Source organism: Stylophora pistillata, chromosome 1 (assembly GCF_964205215.1).
Source record: "Stylophora pistillata chromosome 1, jaStyPist1.2, whole genome shotgun sequence".
NCBI classification, from domain to species: Eukaryota; Metazoa; Cnidaria; class Anthozoa; order Scleractinia; family Pocilloporidae; genus Stylophora; species Stylophora pistillata.
In genome coordinates this window covers 30,089,623-30,106,445 of record NC_142519.1, presented here as the reverse complement: position 1 = coordinate 30,106,445, position 16,823 = coordinate 30,089,623, and the positions used below count along the sequence as shown (strand labels likewise).

General features: G+C 37.7%; 2 long non-coding RNA genes across 2 annotated transcripts; one reads left to right on the top strand and one right to left on the bottom strand.

Annotated features, from left to right (window-relative positions):
- Window positions 1–994: 994 nt before the first annotated feature.
- LOC148742036 (uncharacterized) lies at window positions 995–4,812 on the bottom strand. Its single transcript, XR_016002246.1, has 3 exons — window positions 4,472–4,812; window positions 3,684–3,875; window positions 995–2,273 (listed from the first exon to the last, which is right to left on the bottom strand). It is a non-coding gene; the product is annotated as an uncharacterized LOC148742036 (long non-coding RNA).
- A 3,630-nt stretch (window positions 4,813–8,442) lies between these two features.
- Window positions 8,443–13,430, top strand: LOC148742035 (uncharacterized). The gene is made up of 3 exons (XR_016002239.1): window positions 8,443–11,306; window positions 11,870–11,927; window positions 12,493–13,430. It is a non-coding gene; the product is annotated as an uncharacterized LOC148742035 (long non-coding RNA).
- Window positions 13,431–16,823: the final 3,393 nt, after the last annotated feature.

Sequence of the window (16,823 nt, the reverse complement as noted above, 5' to 3'; positions counted from 1 at the left end):
GGTGGAGGGAAATGTAATTTGATATATTCTGAATGTGTAGAAGCGTTTTCCGTACGTATTTGTTGCGTACTCTATCGTTCTCAAGGACAAAAGCAAGCAGTGTTTTTTTTAGCACGTAATTTGAGACCGGTATTGGAGAGCGTCGGATTCGTTGTACGTCGTAGTTTGAAGCCTTTCAAAGATTTCTATGGCCACTTTGATCCTTCCTCAACAGCTCTGTCTGAACGCGCTCAAACGCGCAGGGCTCGAAAAAACCGCCGTCCGGTCGTCCGGGACAAGTAGATTTTCCCTTCGGGCAAGTAACTTCCTCTCCTTCCATGCCCGACGGGCAAGGACCCAGTGGGCAAGCCGTTCGCCGACTAAATTTTTCATAACGATTTTGAGAAGAAAAGGTAAGCTTTAGGCCCAATGGTAATCAAGTGTTTAGATGAAGCTTGACGAAAATTACTATTTACAGCGTTGTTTTGTTGATTGCGTAACGCGCGCTCACGGCTCAGAAGTGGTTCCCCAGCACGTGATCAAAATCTTCCCCGATCAAATTTCCTTCCAGGATAAAATAGCCGCGTTGGGAACTATAACTTCAGTTTTGTCATCCGTTCGCTACACTGTTTCGATTCGCCGCTTTTTTTAAGAACTAAAATTATCAACATGATCATTCATGAAATGTCACTCAAATGATTTTCCGGAAACATTAAATACAAATGGCATTATGCAAGCTTTGTCCTGTGTATTTTTCCTATGGTTTTGCTGCTGGTAAAAATTTTTACCAGAGTCTTATCTTCTATTATCCGTCGGCAAAACGTAGAAGTCAGTAAATGTGACCGATTTTGCCCGAGAAATTTTATTGTCTGAAGCTTGGACTTGTCAGGAGAGTTTCCTTGACAGCTGGATTACACCCGATGTTGTGAAACGATTTGTGTATGTAACCTTTCAGGGCAAAGTCACGTGTAGACTGTGATGAGAAACCCTAGGAGCTCAAGCAGTTGAACACACGTTGAAGGGTTAAACAATCAGAGTATTTATTAGAAAAAGCGGCGAATCTTCGTTTTGGTAGGGGGTCTTCGTTTTGGGGGTCTTCGTTTTAGTGACTACCAGTACGTATACTTCTCTCCTGCAGAAATAACTCCAGAGTTATGTTTCTCAAAACCCTCATCTAGGTTTCCTCTATTCTTGGAGGGTATTTTGAAACTCTACGTTTTTACTAAACGTGGAGCGAGACAAATTCGTTTTTAAGAGGCGTGGGGCTTCTTTTACAAATCCCATACTTACGCTTGGTGGAAAAAGTTCGTTCATTACCAAGGTCTCTGTCTCTTTAATATGCGTTTGCATGTCAGGGGTCAATTCCCTGTTAAAATAACTCGCGTCTAGAAATATAATTTCTGACTCTGAAATCATTCATCCCGCCATCGGTTACGAGTGTAACTGTTGCCAATTGTGTCGAGATTCTTAAGCAGATTGCAGTTTCGAATTTTTCTCAATAACGTCAGTTGCCTCCTAAGAACGAATTTGTCACGGATGAATGACCGGAGTCGCGCAAGCCCTTCAAATTTTTCAACTTTCGAAGGAACGGGAACAGACAGTGAATCCCCATTAAAATCCACCTACATTCACGCTATCTCGCTGCCATCAGAGAAGTTCACTCCAACGCGTCAAGATGCAAATGACTCAATTTTTGATTTACGACCATGAAGCAACTCAATCAGAGTGCGCACACCGCCTGGTCGGCTCCGTTGTGGTGAGTAGCCGTTAGAGTTCTATCGCTAGTTGCCGGCTTCTAATGAAATCCCTGGCATGGTGTACATATTTGAGATTTAAAAAAAAAACAATTTGCAAATATTGCATTCGCTCCATCCCACTCCAAAAAGGAGCTTTCCAACTATCTAGCTAGCTAGATAGCCTAAACTAAGAATGAGTAGGGAGTAAATTCGAAGTGTTTGCATCAAAATGTATACTCTCTAGAATACAAGAGACTAGACTACATTAAATTTTGTTGCGAGAAAGTTAATCAGACTAAATTTCTTGATCGTCATTCCATGTAGTTTTCATCTTGATTTTTAAGAGCCTCGTCAACATTCCTACGATGCCTAGCGTTGGCTCCATATCTTTGAAGGTATGCGGGCCCTTCATGTCCCACTTTTTCTTTAACTTGTTTAGCTCGAAAAATTCCGTCGTCGTTCAGCCGTTTCCCAATTGCACGACCGATGCCAGGGAGCTTTTTAACTGTTTTATATCCCATAGGTTCAGCTGCAAAGCGTTCTTTCTTATTCATGGCTCTTAAAGAAAAAGGAAAAAAAAATAAACAGACAATTAGCATTTCAAATCCAAGGTAATCCAACATGGTCATCAAGAAGGGTAAATTTTTGTTCCAGAGTCTTACAGCTTTCCATGCTGTCAAAATGTAGGGAAACTGAAGGCTGCAGACTAACATACAGAGTACTTTACTTATATTGAATAGGAAGATTAGTGTCTTTATCATCTTTCTCTACGTCACTGAGGTGTTCTCAGAATCGGTCGCCTAGTCATCTCTTAATTCCTGTTTCGCCGATGTATAACATTTTTCCGTGAGTGCAACTTATTCAATACATTTCAATTCAGCACTCGTAATCCTCACGGTATCAACAAACGCTTTTCATTCAACTCATTTATACTTGTTTTCTTTGTTACCACGTTCCCATCAATAGCATTGCTCGAATTTTCTACCTATAAACAACCCATAACCCTCAATTCCTCCATTTACTCTGACGAAGTGCTAACGTTTGTAACGTCAGCTTAGAATCTCTATATGTCGCGAATGCCCCCGTTTGCAATGATGATCCACGACAAATCTTACAGTATATTTGGATCACGCTTTTTATCACGAAGAGAATCTACAAGTCACAGTTCACAGTACATCCATGTGTTGAGTTAAGTCCCGAATGAATGGAGAAAATTAAGCTCTACCCTTACAATAGAAAAATTATATCCTGCAATTCTAGAACGGGTTTGTCACTCAATCCTGACTTAACAAAGTCAACGCGCTATTTCCGACACTTGGTGGTAAATTGGTCAACTAGATGATAAATCAAATTATGTTGCAACTCCCCTCAATGGCGCAACACCACAGTTTCATTGGAGACTCATCCCTTTTATTTTTGATTCCAAGATTGCGGAAGAGTTTCGATTTCCCGATTCGAAAAGAAGCCGCGACTAAAGGACATTTTTTCTTCTTTGTCACTACGTCCATCAAAAGCTATCAAGTCTCAGATCGTCTCTAATAATTTCTTAAAGTTTTGTTTCCCAGATATCTTAAGTTAACGAAAGACTTTGGGGTATTATAGTTCAATCCTAATGCTCCAGAATGTTTGCAAGGATCAACAAGGATTCAAAATTTGCCGTCATGAAACTTTGGATGTCGGTTGTGTGAAGTGCGAATATCAAGAAAAGCTAGTTTGAAATTTATTTTGAAAGAGGAAAGTTTATGCTTTAAGTTTATCCCTATAATTTTTTACCCAAATAACCCATATCCCAAGAACCCTTCAGAGGGCCTCGTCCTTTAAAACTTCCGAGTGTAGAAGTTTGTGCGGAGGACGGAGCTAGCACACGATTTTAGGCAAAGAATGGAGGAGGAGAAAGAGAGTTTCTGTAAAGCTGAGCCAAATGTGTATTACAAGGACAATGAAACAATCCCAAAGAGGTATCCTTACCTTCTGAAAAGTTGCTGATGATTACTTTGACCACTGCTCATGTTACTCGGTCGCCGAAAAAACTTTGAAACCACGTGCTTTCTTTATTCTCTAGCCCTCTTTTCTTGCCTCAAGGGCTTATGGGTAAACACTTACGGGTGCTCATGGGTCACGGACTTCACACTCAAGCACAAGGGGTAAATTTTTTGGCTCCTATGAAACGATAAATTAAAACAACATGAAAACAAGTTCACCATTTTTATTCATATCTTCATAACAGATGAGCATCACATATTGACATTCCTATCCTAGCAGTATGCAAGAAGTTTGTCACTACAGATCTAGTTAAACAGCCTAGCCTTTCAGAAGTCTCCTGTACAGCTCCGTGGAAGAGCGTCCGAAGCACTGACCGGACAGATTTCTCGACTTGACGACAAATCCATCAGTGAACAAAGGAACAGCTTTCTTTTTCATTTACTTCTCAGACACACTCCCTTATTTGCGGAAAGTCAACAGAAACAACCCACTGAAGAAGAATGAAGAACAATTGAAAAATGTTCCGCCAAACTCAGTTGCCTCTTTTGTGCTCTTCATCATTGAATTTTCCTCCATCGCATTTATCGCTTTCGTTGAAGTTTCTGCACGATGAAGTCACGAGATATCGATCGTGTTATTGATAAATCCTATTTTCTCAACATTTTGAGCATAAATGAAATGGAAGAGTATGAAGAATGCGTTTGGAACCTCTGTACTCTACTGATATGCCATAACACCGCTCTAGTGATGCAAAATCAGAGACAAAGACCTACCTAACCAACTGAGGGCCACTGAGATATCTTCGTTGTTCGTCGGGCACTGGAAGCGAGATGTCAATGACAACTTGAACAGGGCACCACTCCCATATTTACCATCATTTCGGTCTGATTGGAGGAGAAATACGTCAGTTTTCCGATTGATACATGATTGGTTCAGACAATCGAGACTGAAAGACGAATCCTTTAGCTGTGTTGCACGTCACATGATGGCATGCCATGTTTCGCTGAAGCTATCATGAAATTCTTTTACATACATGCATAGACCACTCTCATAAATGGCCGCCGGATTAATCTTCTTCTGTTTAAATTTCAATTAGCCCTTCTTACCTCGTTCTCCAGTACAAAATTCAAAAGAATACATTATCTCAAGCGAGGCCAGAAGGGCTAATTCAAATTTAAATAAAAGAATATTAATCCGGCAGCCATTTATGAAAGTGGTCTATACATACATACTTTATTGACTTTCCCCAAAGGAGGCTTTTCGAAGACAATATACTAGAGTTACTAATAACAAATAAGAATAACAACGACTAAAATACGATCCCCGGAATAACAGTGACTAAGAATAAGAATAACAATGACTAAAATACGGTCCCAAGACTCATAACATATACCAAGAAGGTTCTAAAAATTATAATAATATACAGTATAAATAGAAAATTACAATTCTTTGAGTAGGTTCTGATGTGCCTGCCACTGTTAACAGAAAAAAAAAGGAGAATTTACTTTTGGGATCATGCTCTAACGCAAAGTACATGCCAACTTAATTTCCGGAAAACTTTTCCATACCACATTCCAAGAATTTTATTCCCATGCGCAGTGTGCCACTGAACTTTGTAGTTGTGAATGAAAAAAAATATTTTTCCAACTGCTAACGCACTTCAATCTAATGGCTGGCTTCCAAATTCTGGACTACCATAATTGTCATGGCATAAATAAACTTGCCTATCGTCTAGTTCGCTGCCAAAATAATGAGCTTATTTAATGTCAGATTGCAGGGGTTCCAATAAAAACCGGTTACCGGCGGGTCTACCGCCGTCTGTTTGGACTTCATTCATGAAAATAAAAAGTGATATTAGTGGTCACAGCCGCCTATTGAACCTTCAGTGGCTGCTTATAACTAATGTTATTGAAACTCCTGGAGTGGATCATTATCATTTCTGCACGCGATTTCAGGTAATTAGTAAGTTAGGGTTCGAATGCATGAATTTAACAATTGGTTCATACGTCAGCGTGCGTTCATCGAGATATGAAGCGCGTGGGAAGTTTCGAGAGCACGAAAGATACATTTCCAACGCTGTAGTTTATGTATAAAGGGCAGAAATTCCCTCTCCTACGCTTCAATGCGTTGTTTATTTTGTTTCGGAAAATTATTTAATGAGACAGTAGCCTTATCTCCTTGGCATGCCTGTAACATATTTGATGATATTGACGACAATTACTGGATGGCTGAAACCCTGTACAAAGGCATTAGAGCAGATTTTTTAACACAGAGAAAAGTAAGGGTACGAGAAAAGTCACTACCATGGGTAAACGGTGCTATACGCAAACTTATGAATCAGAGGTACAAACAGCTACGCAAGTCCCAAAAAACTGGAAACCAGCAGACAAGGAGAAATATATGCTTTTGAGGAACAAAGTTAGTAGACTCATGAGGAAGACAGAAGCAGAGTATTAAAAAGATCAGTTAAGCAATGTAGTAAAGGGATCTTGCGATTTCTGGAAGATCGTGAAGCAGATTTCCAGGAAAGAGAATAATGGTAAGAAAATTGGTCCTGTGTGAAACGAGCATGGTAGAGTTAGTTCACGAGGATAAAGATAAAGCAGATGCTTTAAACTTTTTCTTTGCTACGATGGGTGAGAAGCTTGCCCTAAATTTTCAACTGTCAAGTGGTTCACCTTTAACTTTTATTAATAGAGTTACTCCAACTATTGATGAGATACCCGTCCAAGACAGGCATTTTCTGCATAAATTAAAAAATGTCAACATTAGAAAAGCACATGATCCCGACAATATTACCTCAAAGGAAATGAAGATTATCCATACTGAGATCAGCCACTGCATAGCCAACATCAGCAGAATGGAAAGTAGATGGAAAGTTGGCAAAGTCACAACTGTCTATAAAAGTGGTGCGAAGGAGGAATGTGGTAATTATAGACCCTTAACAATGCTAAGTATTCCTAGTAAAATTACCGAGTCAGTTATATGTGAGTTCTTAGATCAACATTTAGGATTGGTCTTACAAGAGAACCACTGAGGTTACAGAAAGGGCCTTTCATCTGAGATAGTGTTGCTGTACTTGACTAAATTTCCTTGGCTACAAAATGCAAGCCTGCAGCCTAAGCGGCAACCTTCTGGAGTGGTTACTAAGCTACTTAATATTAATGAGCCTCCTCCGCGGAAATCAAAGTACTGGTACCTATAGCCCAGGCTTCTCTCTAGTAGCAGTCTGTAGCGTTGCAGTTGTGTCCTCCGTTGCAGTTATGTCCTCACAGCTAATAACCAATAGAATGTGGTTTTATTTCTTCCAATCAAAAGGCGTTGTGAACGTGTCTCTTGTTTGTCACTTCCCAACTAGGGGAGAGATGCAATGCAAAAATATGAATTGCAAGAAGATCGTTAAGATTTCCGCGCTCGAAGGTTAAGAATTTCACGGGATATCCTTGTTTCATGAGCTATCCTTGGTGTCGTTTGGGACACTTCGGATTGGTGATAGATTAAGATTCTGGTTGCGTTTTCAAGTGCGAATTATTGGCGAAATTTTCTTCGATAGTTGGAAAGCTTAAGAAGACGAGAATTTGACGTTGCCTCGTGGCTTCGATTCCCTTATTAGTTTGGAGTGCGTTGGTGATCGAAGTTGTGCTTTTCTATCGGAACTAGTACGGTAAGGTTTCGGTTGCACTTCATGCTAGTATTTTTGTTAAATGAAAATATTACAACCATTCTTCAAAGATCGCGTTCAAGTTTCGGGCTAACTACTGTCAGATGTTAATACAGATAAAGCTTCCGAGTGGAACTACTAACCTGGATTCATTGAATCCTTCTGTGTCGAGGGATAATTTTTTTTTTTTATTATTATTTTGTTTGGGACATGCAAAACTAGATTATACATAATTAAAACACGAGACAGATCTCCGTGTTTCAATGACCGAAAATTTATGATTTTCTTCCAGCCGCATTATAATTTTTGTTATGCTACGTGTAGCAATCTCGTAGTGTCTACATTGATGGTTATTATATATGGAGACAATTGAAGACATGTATTCATTGTAATTGTATGGGATTACGCAAAAATTCAACCACCGGTATGGTTGATGTCAAACATCATATATCCTGGAAAGTTAACTCACAAACTGTTGACACGTATGATGAAGATCTGTTGTCTTTTATAAAGGATAGGGTGCTCTCTCCCATGCTCTCCAGCAAGAAACAGTTGGGTTACAATGCATTAAATCATTCTCTTTGCTCGCCCAGAAGAGGACAGATTTGCAGCAAAATTACTCTTCACTTAATAATACGTGCTTTTTCATTGAAATCAGTGGCTGACGTAAGCCACTTTCTTTCTTTTGATCTATTTAGAATAAAGCCCTTTGAACTAAATCATAAGGAATATGATAATAATGTGCATGTTATATGTTACCACACTTTACATACTTTTTCAACTATGTGTTTCACATATTGAAATGAAATAAATACTAATTCATGCACAATTGAATACTTAATTCAATACAGACTATTGCCTATTATTAGCAATTATTGCTCCTACATGTGTTTGCATGAACTTGGTCTTGTTGGCTTTCATTGTGAGCCTTTGGTGATCCATATATAAGGGGAGACACTCGCTGCAACTATCTTTGCAAAGAAAATACTAATCTTTTCACCCTTACTTAATTGCATACATACAGGCATGGATGACAACCAGCAGCAAAGCAAAGTAAAAAAAAGTGCCAATGAGGTGGTAAGCTCCATTGTAAACATTTTCTTGGAAAAGTATGCACTAGTTATAGAAATTAAGGTAAATGTTGTGATTAATTTTTGTCCTTGGTGTAAGCATAATTTTCCTCTGGTTTTGTTAATGATATGAATGAAAATGCATTTTGTGTAAAGAAAGATAAAATGTAGCTCCTAGAGTGTAAGTTATGATGAGATGATGTGTCACCATTAATTTGGCCTCTATTAAAAGTAAAAGAATTAAACTAAGGATGAAACTGAACCACAGCATACCTATACTAAACCCTCATTTTAATTGTATAAATATTATTATTTTTCTGGTGTTCACCCAATAGATTCAATCCACTGACAGACAAAGATGGCACCTGTACATTTTACCATTACTCATAGGCTAAGGCACATGTAGAAAGCAATATTTCACAAAACAACAACATATGCAAGGTTTAAATTTTTCAGACCTTTACTGCTTGTTTTTATGAGTGGTTCCAGGATTTTCTTGCACAAAGAGGTCTGGTTGAGTGTAGCAGTTGCCATATTTTTCAGTATGATGGTTTCACAGTAACTGTTGTATGAAGTAATGTACCCTTCTCCAATATTAATTTTGCAAACTTGTCACTGACAAAGAGCTAATTCAGGATTAGACACTGATTATTTCATTGATTGCCATGCTCTACATTTATCGTTGAAGTATCACCATATTTATCTGTGTATAGGTCGACTCTTTATGACGGAAAAATTAGCCCAAAAAATCACCCTCGTCTTTTACACAGATCATAGATAAAGACCTGACCCAAGTAATCCAATAAATTAGCATAACAATTGCCTGAAGTCCATTAGGAAAACCAGGTTCATAAAACCAGTTCTAATTGTGTTCAAGTTTTGTCAGTTTTCAGTGCGTTCTTCATCGATGAAAAAGTTTGAAATAATATTTTATGTGGCTTAAACAGAAACCTAGTGGGGCTGATTTCTATTGTATTTTCTGATCTGTAGAGCAGACAATTTTCCTTACAGCTTTGGTGCTGAATTCTCATTTTCAGCGAATAATTACAGTAACTTAGTGACCTGGCAAATGCTGTTTTCTTGTGCGGTCTTGTTTGTTATGTGCGTGGACCATCTATGTTAAATATTGTGTAGTTTCCAAGATGGCCGTGTTTTCATCAAGCGATCCATCGAAGCTCTTCGGTGTTCCTTCAGTCAACTAAATCTCCTTTCAAAAGGTTATTTAAATGCATGAAGATTTCATTTTCAAAACGATTTACAAAAGATGGTGAATTACTTCTCCAGTAAATCGAAGTGGTTGTATATGCTTAAATCATGAATCGTGGGGATGTAAACAAGTGCTACTAAACTTCACGGCACATGGTTACATTTTGCTCTGCAGTTTTTTTTAATTCACTGTGTTTTCAATACATTCTCAGAAATAAGAGATCAACCATATGGGAAATTTCTGTCGATCTGAATTTTTCTTTACTAGAAATAATGAAAAATCTGATTTTCAACCTTGAAAATGGGGGTCAACTTATACATGGATAAATACAGTAATTAACTCCTTTGCTCTCAGTAATTGCATTAAAGATTCTGTGTTAGAAATCACAGCACCATATCCCAAAATCTAATGTTGTCCTCAGCACAATTTCATTTTTTGAGCAAGGCAAAGCTAAAAATCAATCAAGGGCCACACAGACATCACAGAGAGAACATTGCTATGTATAATGGTTGTGTATTCAGATAAGTAAAAGCTACTCTATTCATTCATTCAATGTCAATACTCTCCCTCATAGTAAAGTAAGTAAAGTCTGTTCATGAGCCTAGTGGCCCATTAGGCCGGAGCTTAACTCCAGTTTCTGTAGTGTGAAGTGACTAGGAGTATTTCTACCTCCCCCTGGATGGGATGTTAGTTCATCGCAGGGTTACCCTCCAGCATTAAATTGCCGGTACCCATTTATACACCTGGGTGGAGAGAGGCACTGTGAGAGTAAAGTGTCTTCCCTAAGAACACAACACAATGTCCCGGCCAGGGCTTGAACCCGGACCACTCCATCCAGAGTCGAGCGCACTAACCATGAGGCCACTGTGCCTTCACATACTCTCCCTCATAGTAGCTATAATTTTTAGCCAACTTGGGAAATAGCAACCAAAAATGGACCCTTCTGTACATCCAAACTTTTAAATTTCAAGGGGAAAGTTCCCCAGACTTTGCTATCCAAGTGGGAATAAATGGCTGCCACACTGTCATTTTGGTCCCTCCTAGCTGCTCAAATGTTGTCCCTCCTTTCCACAATCTTACCAAAACCTCCATATGTGTAATAATAAAAACATTGAAGTGAAGAGTGCTATCTCAGCAAGAGATGATGATCATGCACACTTTTAATAGAGTCATTCTAGTAGATGTTTGGCAAGGTATTGCATTCTTAGCTCAAAATGTAGTTTACATAGACCTGGGAAAAAAGAATGGGGTGTAGCAGTCATTCAGATCGGTTAATTGCTCCAAGCTCTAGTTTTATACCACTGCTCATTTGGTTATCTTTGTTGCCAATACTCTTTCTGGTTATTTGGGTTTTCTTGGAAACTCAGGCTCTTGCCATTGAGAAGAAGCATGATATGTGTTTACAAAATTAAAAGAAAAGAAAAGTGAAAAAAATTGGAGAGTAACAGGATGATATCAAAGACTGGTATAATTTTTATTTTTGCAGGGGGGTAGTTTTTTATATTTGAATCAGAGTTTTAGCCTAGGTATGTCTAAGTTTCTACACTTTTTGTTTAGTCTTGTGATTTCTTACTTTAAGAAGTAACTATAGGTAAAATTTTTTGAATTGTATTTTTATTACAGCCATGCAATTGAGTCTGTAAATGGAAAGTAAACACAAAATAATGATGGTAAGAAACAAATTGCTTGCACTATAAATTATTGAAAGTAATCTGCACTCTCCATATTTGTTATTTTTAATTGACATGCTTTGCACAGGTGTTGTGTGATAAGTGTGAATAAGACTGTGCAGCGAATTAGCTCGTGCTGCAGCATCCCATATCCAATAAATTCAATAGAAGACCCTTCGGTCATTTCACGCCTTATTGGATCTTGACGCATCCTTAAAAGAAAAGTTGCTTGAGACATATTTTTATCGTAAACATTTATGAAGCTTTCTTCTGATATATAGTTTGCTAAGGTTTTAGTGAAACTACTGTAGTGTGCAAACAATTTTTTTCCCGAAGGAAACCCGTGAAAGTGGGAAGTAACCTTGAGCTTGTCCCATGCAATTAAGTCATATCATATAAATCTGCCCTAAAAACGAAAAATTTACATTACTTTTATATAATGAAGTGAATACTTTGATACACAGTGGCTTTAGCCTCTGCATATCCTCTTATGTTTTTCTCTGAATACCTGGGAGCTGAGCAAACTGGTAACCACAAATATTCTCTCGTTCTCTTTAAAATAGGATTGTTGATCAATTTTTGCTGAGTTGGCTACCATGGCTCAAGATTGAGGACCACATGGTGAGATAAACTAATCTCCTCTCTGCCATCCTGAGAGGGTTTCTCATACTTTCAGAACAGAACAGAATTTTGGCTAACCTAACAACTCAACAGGAAATCGTCCCTTTTAAATTGAATGTTCTAAGGGAGTTCTTGAAGTTGCTTTGAGGTTTATCGCCTATCATGAAATAAAACCAGTGAACAAGGCTGCCGTGAATTACACACAACTTCAGATGAGGGTGTCTGGCGTAGTTAAGTACTGGTGCATTTCATCCCTGAGAAGCAATCAATCTACTGTTTTCTCACCCATAACATTACTTAAAAATTATTAATCAGTGACTTAGGTATCAGGCATATCAAAGAATATTAGCACTCTCCCTAATGGTTCATGTGCACATTCTAGGGTGAACGTTATTGTATCTCTAGTATGAACATTGGTGGTGATATTTTTGACAAAGGCCATCACTGGACGGCCATGTTTACGGATTTTGAAGGAAGTATTAAACCGCAGAGGCTCAGGGCTAAACAGCTTTGTAAAATGTCGTATATTGATATTACTAAGTGAACCATATCTTATGTTTTGAAGAGCATGTGATTAACATGGACTGGCTGGAACAAGAAATAGTTATGGAAGAGCAGCTGGAAAGAGGAAGAGCAGCTGGAAAGAGGAAGAGAAGAACAAAGAAAAAGGGAGGAGCAAACGAAAAGAGAGAAACAAAGAAAGGGAGAAGATCATTTTCCCGACACATACCTATACTTAAGTTATCCCTTTTAAAATATTCAAGCTATATATCTATTTCACACAGTAATTCCACTTTTTTTCAAATATGTGAAATCATAATCTCTTGGAAAACTACTCTATCAGGGATATAAATTTAATGTATATTGTTTCTATTTTTATTTTTAAGTGAGCTCAATGATCTTGTTTATAGGAAAGCCATATTAGTACGTCAATGTCATCGGAAGACATTAAATATTTGGAAGAGAAACTTAAAATTTGTCCTTTGCTTACATAGATTTTTCTTTTGTGAAGCCCTACTAAGTGACTATTGATGTCATGTTAAGTTCTCCTTCGGTTCCACAAGTAAATAGGCAGCACGTTGGAATGGGACGACAGTAGTTTATCCTAAGTTACCAAGGGCTTCTTTTGCAATGAACTCTTAAATTATTCTGTTACAATGCTTTATCTGGCGGTGAATAGTACCCGTGGGCCTTACGAAGACGTTCACTTTGCTTGTCAAGCAAAGATAAATCAATAGTTTGCCGTCAATATATGCACATGCATAACTTTTGAACTTTAAACTTTTGAACTTTATTTTTATTTAGACACGGTAAATCTATCAGATAAAATAATATGCACATGCATAACTTTTTAACTTTATTTTTTATTTAGACACGGTAAATCTATCAGATAAAATAAGAAAACAATCTATTATTACAATTACAATCTACTTTAATCTATGTAAACATGATCTAAAATTTAAAAGTGAAATAGAAAAAAATAAAGAAATTCTGCTTTACATAGATGCCGTGTGCGTTTTGTCGATTCAGACGAAGAAATTGCGACAACCATTTCGAAAAGATTGAAGTGATTTTGCTTGCTGCAATTCAGAAGACAAGCTATTCCAGATAACCGCACCGTTATAGCTAAAGCTATTTTTCAGGAAATTGGTGCGGGGCAATAAAACAGCTAGTTTGTTTTCAGAGTTCCTTAGATTATATGGAGGATCATATTTAGTGAAAAGAGAACCAAGATAGTCGGGCGTAAGACCATGTATAGATTTATAGACCATGGTGGCCACTTGTATTTGTCGCTGAGTATCTAACCGTCTCCAGTTAAGTTGCATAAAAAGAGGATCAGCGCTTGTGTCATAACTGGAGAAGGTCAGAATACGGGCAGCCCGGTTTTGCAACTTTTGGAGCTTATTCGAAAGACCCTTGTTACAATGCCCCCAGACCTCGCTGCAGTAATGAAAGTACGGTTGAACTAAGACATTGAAAAAGGACTCAAGCGTGGTTCGATTAACAATGGGCCTAAACGTTTAATTGCTCCAATGCACGATGCGATTTTCTTGGCTATTTTTTCAATGTGCATATTCCATCAAAGGTTTTCGTCTATATGCACACCCAGAGATTTGACTGAGCTAACTTGTTTAATTATGTCACCACCTATGATTAGTTTAGGGGAAGTATCGTAGGTACCTATCCTTTGTCGCGATCCAATTAACATGAATTCAGTTTTAGATGAATTTAGAGTCAATTTGTTTGCAGTGAGCCATGTGTTAACATTGGATAGGTCGTGATTCATAACATCATTGATCATTTCTATGTTGTTAGTGGCAAAGGTCAGGTGAGTATCGTCGGCATACATACGTGCATCTGTGTATACAGCGACTTCTGGGAAAATTTCCCATTGCCTGAAGACTTTTTAACGCTAAATTGACTTAAATTCCAGGGGTGTGAATAATATGCAGACCCTTTTCAACAATCAGAACATCACAGTGGTGAAACATAACACCAAAACTTGCATACGGATAAATATTTAATGGGGAAGGCTACATTCTCTTTTCCAGCAAAATAATCTCCTCAAACTAAGTGATATTTGTCGAATAATCCTAAGGCTTTGCGGAGGGGATCCTACAAAGTACCGGCTAAAATTATTGACTTCACCCGGGGATAGCCTTCCGTCAACTACCCCCCGACCCAAAATTTTCTTACGCGAATTAAGGGTGCACTTCCAGCGATCTAACTTACAACTGCAATATAACTGTTTATCCCTATTTCCATGTTTTGATTGCATTCGAAAATCAAAACAATTTCACAGCTCGTACTCTGCATGTGCAATACATCCAAACTTGACATATCCATTCTTAACCCCTTTTTCCATTTTTCACTGAATGTGGAAATTCTCGTAAAAAGGCAATAAATTCTGACAATTTATCCAGCAATTAGAATATATCCTAACATGCCAAATCCAATCTTCACCGCAACTTTCCACTTTCTCGATCAACTGTAGAAACACGGGGTTAATTATAACAATTCATCCTACAAGTGGATAATATCATAACTTTTCCATATCCAATCTTTACCCCGATTTGTTCAATTAACTGAAGAAAAACGGGAATCGTGAAAATTCGATTGGTTAACATCATGACTTGCCGTGTCCAATCGTTACCCCGATTTTCCATTTGTTCAATGAGTCCCGAGAAAGCCGTGATAAGTTCTGACAATTCATCACGCAAGTGGAATAAAACCTTAGTTGCTATATTGAAATCTTTACCCTAATTTTCCATTTTTTTCGTTTATTAGAGACAAATAAGGTAAAATCTGACAATTAATCCCACATGTGGGATATGCCAAAAATGGGGTAAAATCGGACAATTCATCCTGCAAATGAAACATATTCCAACTTGTTATGTGTAATGTTTACCCGACTTTTCATTATTTTCAGAGAATTCTAAAGAAAAAACAATTCATGTCATAAAAAAAATATATTCCAACGCGCTGATTGAATTATAACAGTCTGTACATCCCTGATTTTCCGTTTTTTCTAATAAATTCGGAAAAAACGGGGTTAATTCTGAAAACTCACCTCTTAAGTAGAATACATTCTAAGTTTCCATATCCAATCTTGAACCCGGTCTTCTATTTTTATTTCAAAGAATTCCAGAAAAAAAGGGGACGGTAAGTTATGAGAATTTATACCGTAAGCGAAGTATATCCTAAGTTGTCATATCCATTCTTAACCCCAATTTTCGAATTCCTTTTTTTTCGGTGAATCAATTCCAGAAAAACAGGACAAACTCTGACAATTCATGCTACAAGGGGATAATACCCAAAGTTCCCAAATGCCATCTTTGCTTCGATGTTGTTCCAATTTTTTTTATTTTTAAGTGAACTCTAGAGAACAGGGGTAAATTCTTAGAATTAATACCGCAAGTGGAATGTAACCTACGTTGTCATGTTAAATCTTTCCTGATTTTCCTTTATTTTTAATGAATTAATTCTAGAAAAACGGGGTAAACTCTGAGAATTCGTGCTACAAGCGGATAATACCGGTAGTTCCCTTATGCCATCTTGCTCTGATTTTGGAATTCTTTTCAAGGAATTACAGAAAAACAGAGAAAATTCTAGTAACTCATTCTCCAAGTGGAATATATTCCATTGACTTGCCACATCTCATCTACCTTACCCCGATTTTCCATTTTTTTTCAACGAGTAGAAAAACGAAGCTCCCACTAACTCAATCTTTACCCGATTTTCCATTTCTTTTTTCAATAAATTCTGGAAAAACGGAGTAAATTCTGAGGATTCACGCTACAAGAGGATAAGACTCTAAGTTCCCATATGCCATCTTCAACCCGATTTTCCATTCTTTTTTTTCAATGAATTCTGGAGAAACGGGATTAATTCTACGAATTCATCCGCAAGTAGCCAACACGCTAAGCTCCCATATGATGATCTTTACCCCGATTTCCCATTTGATCAGCGAATTCGAGAAAAATGGGGTAAATCGCCTTCATGTTACAAGTGAATAATACCCAAGGTTCCCATATGCCCGAATTTCCATTTTTTTTTCAGTGAATTTGACAAAAAACGGGGTAAAATCTAAGAGTTCATTCTCCAAATTAATAGATCCAAGTTGCCATAGCCAATCCTTAACCCGATTTTCCATTTTTTTTTTCAATAATTCTAGAAAAAAGGAATGAATTTTGAGAATTCGGCCCACAAGTAGCTCATACTCTAAGTTCCCATATGCCATCTTCACCCCGATTTTCCATTCGATCAATGAATTTTAGAAAAACGAGGTAAATTCTGAGTATTCAGGCTATAAGTGGATAATACCCAAAGTTCCCGTATTATATCTTTTACCCCAATTTTCCATTTTTCAACAAATTATAGAAAAAAGGGGTAAAA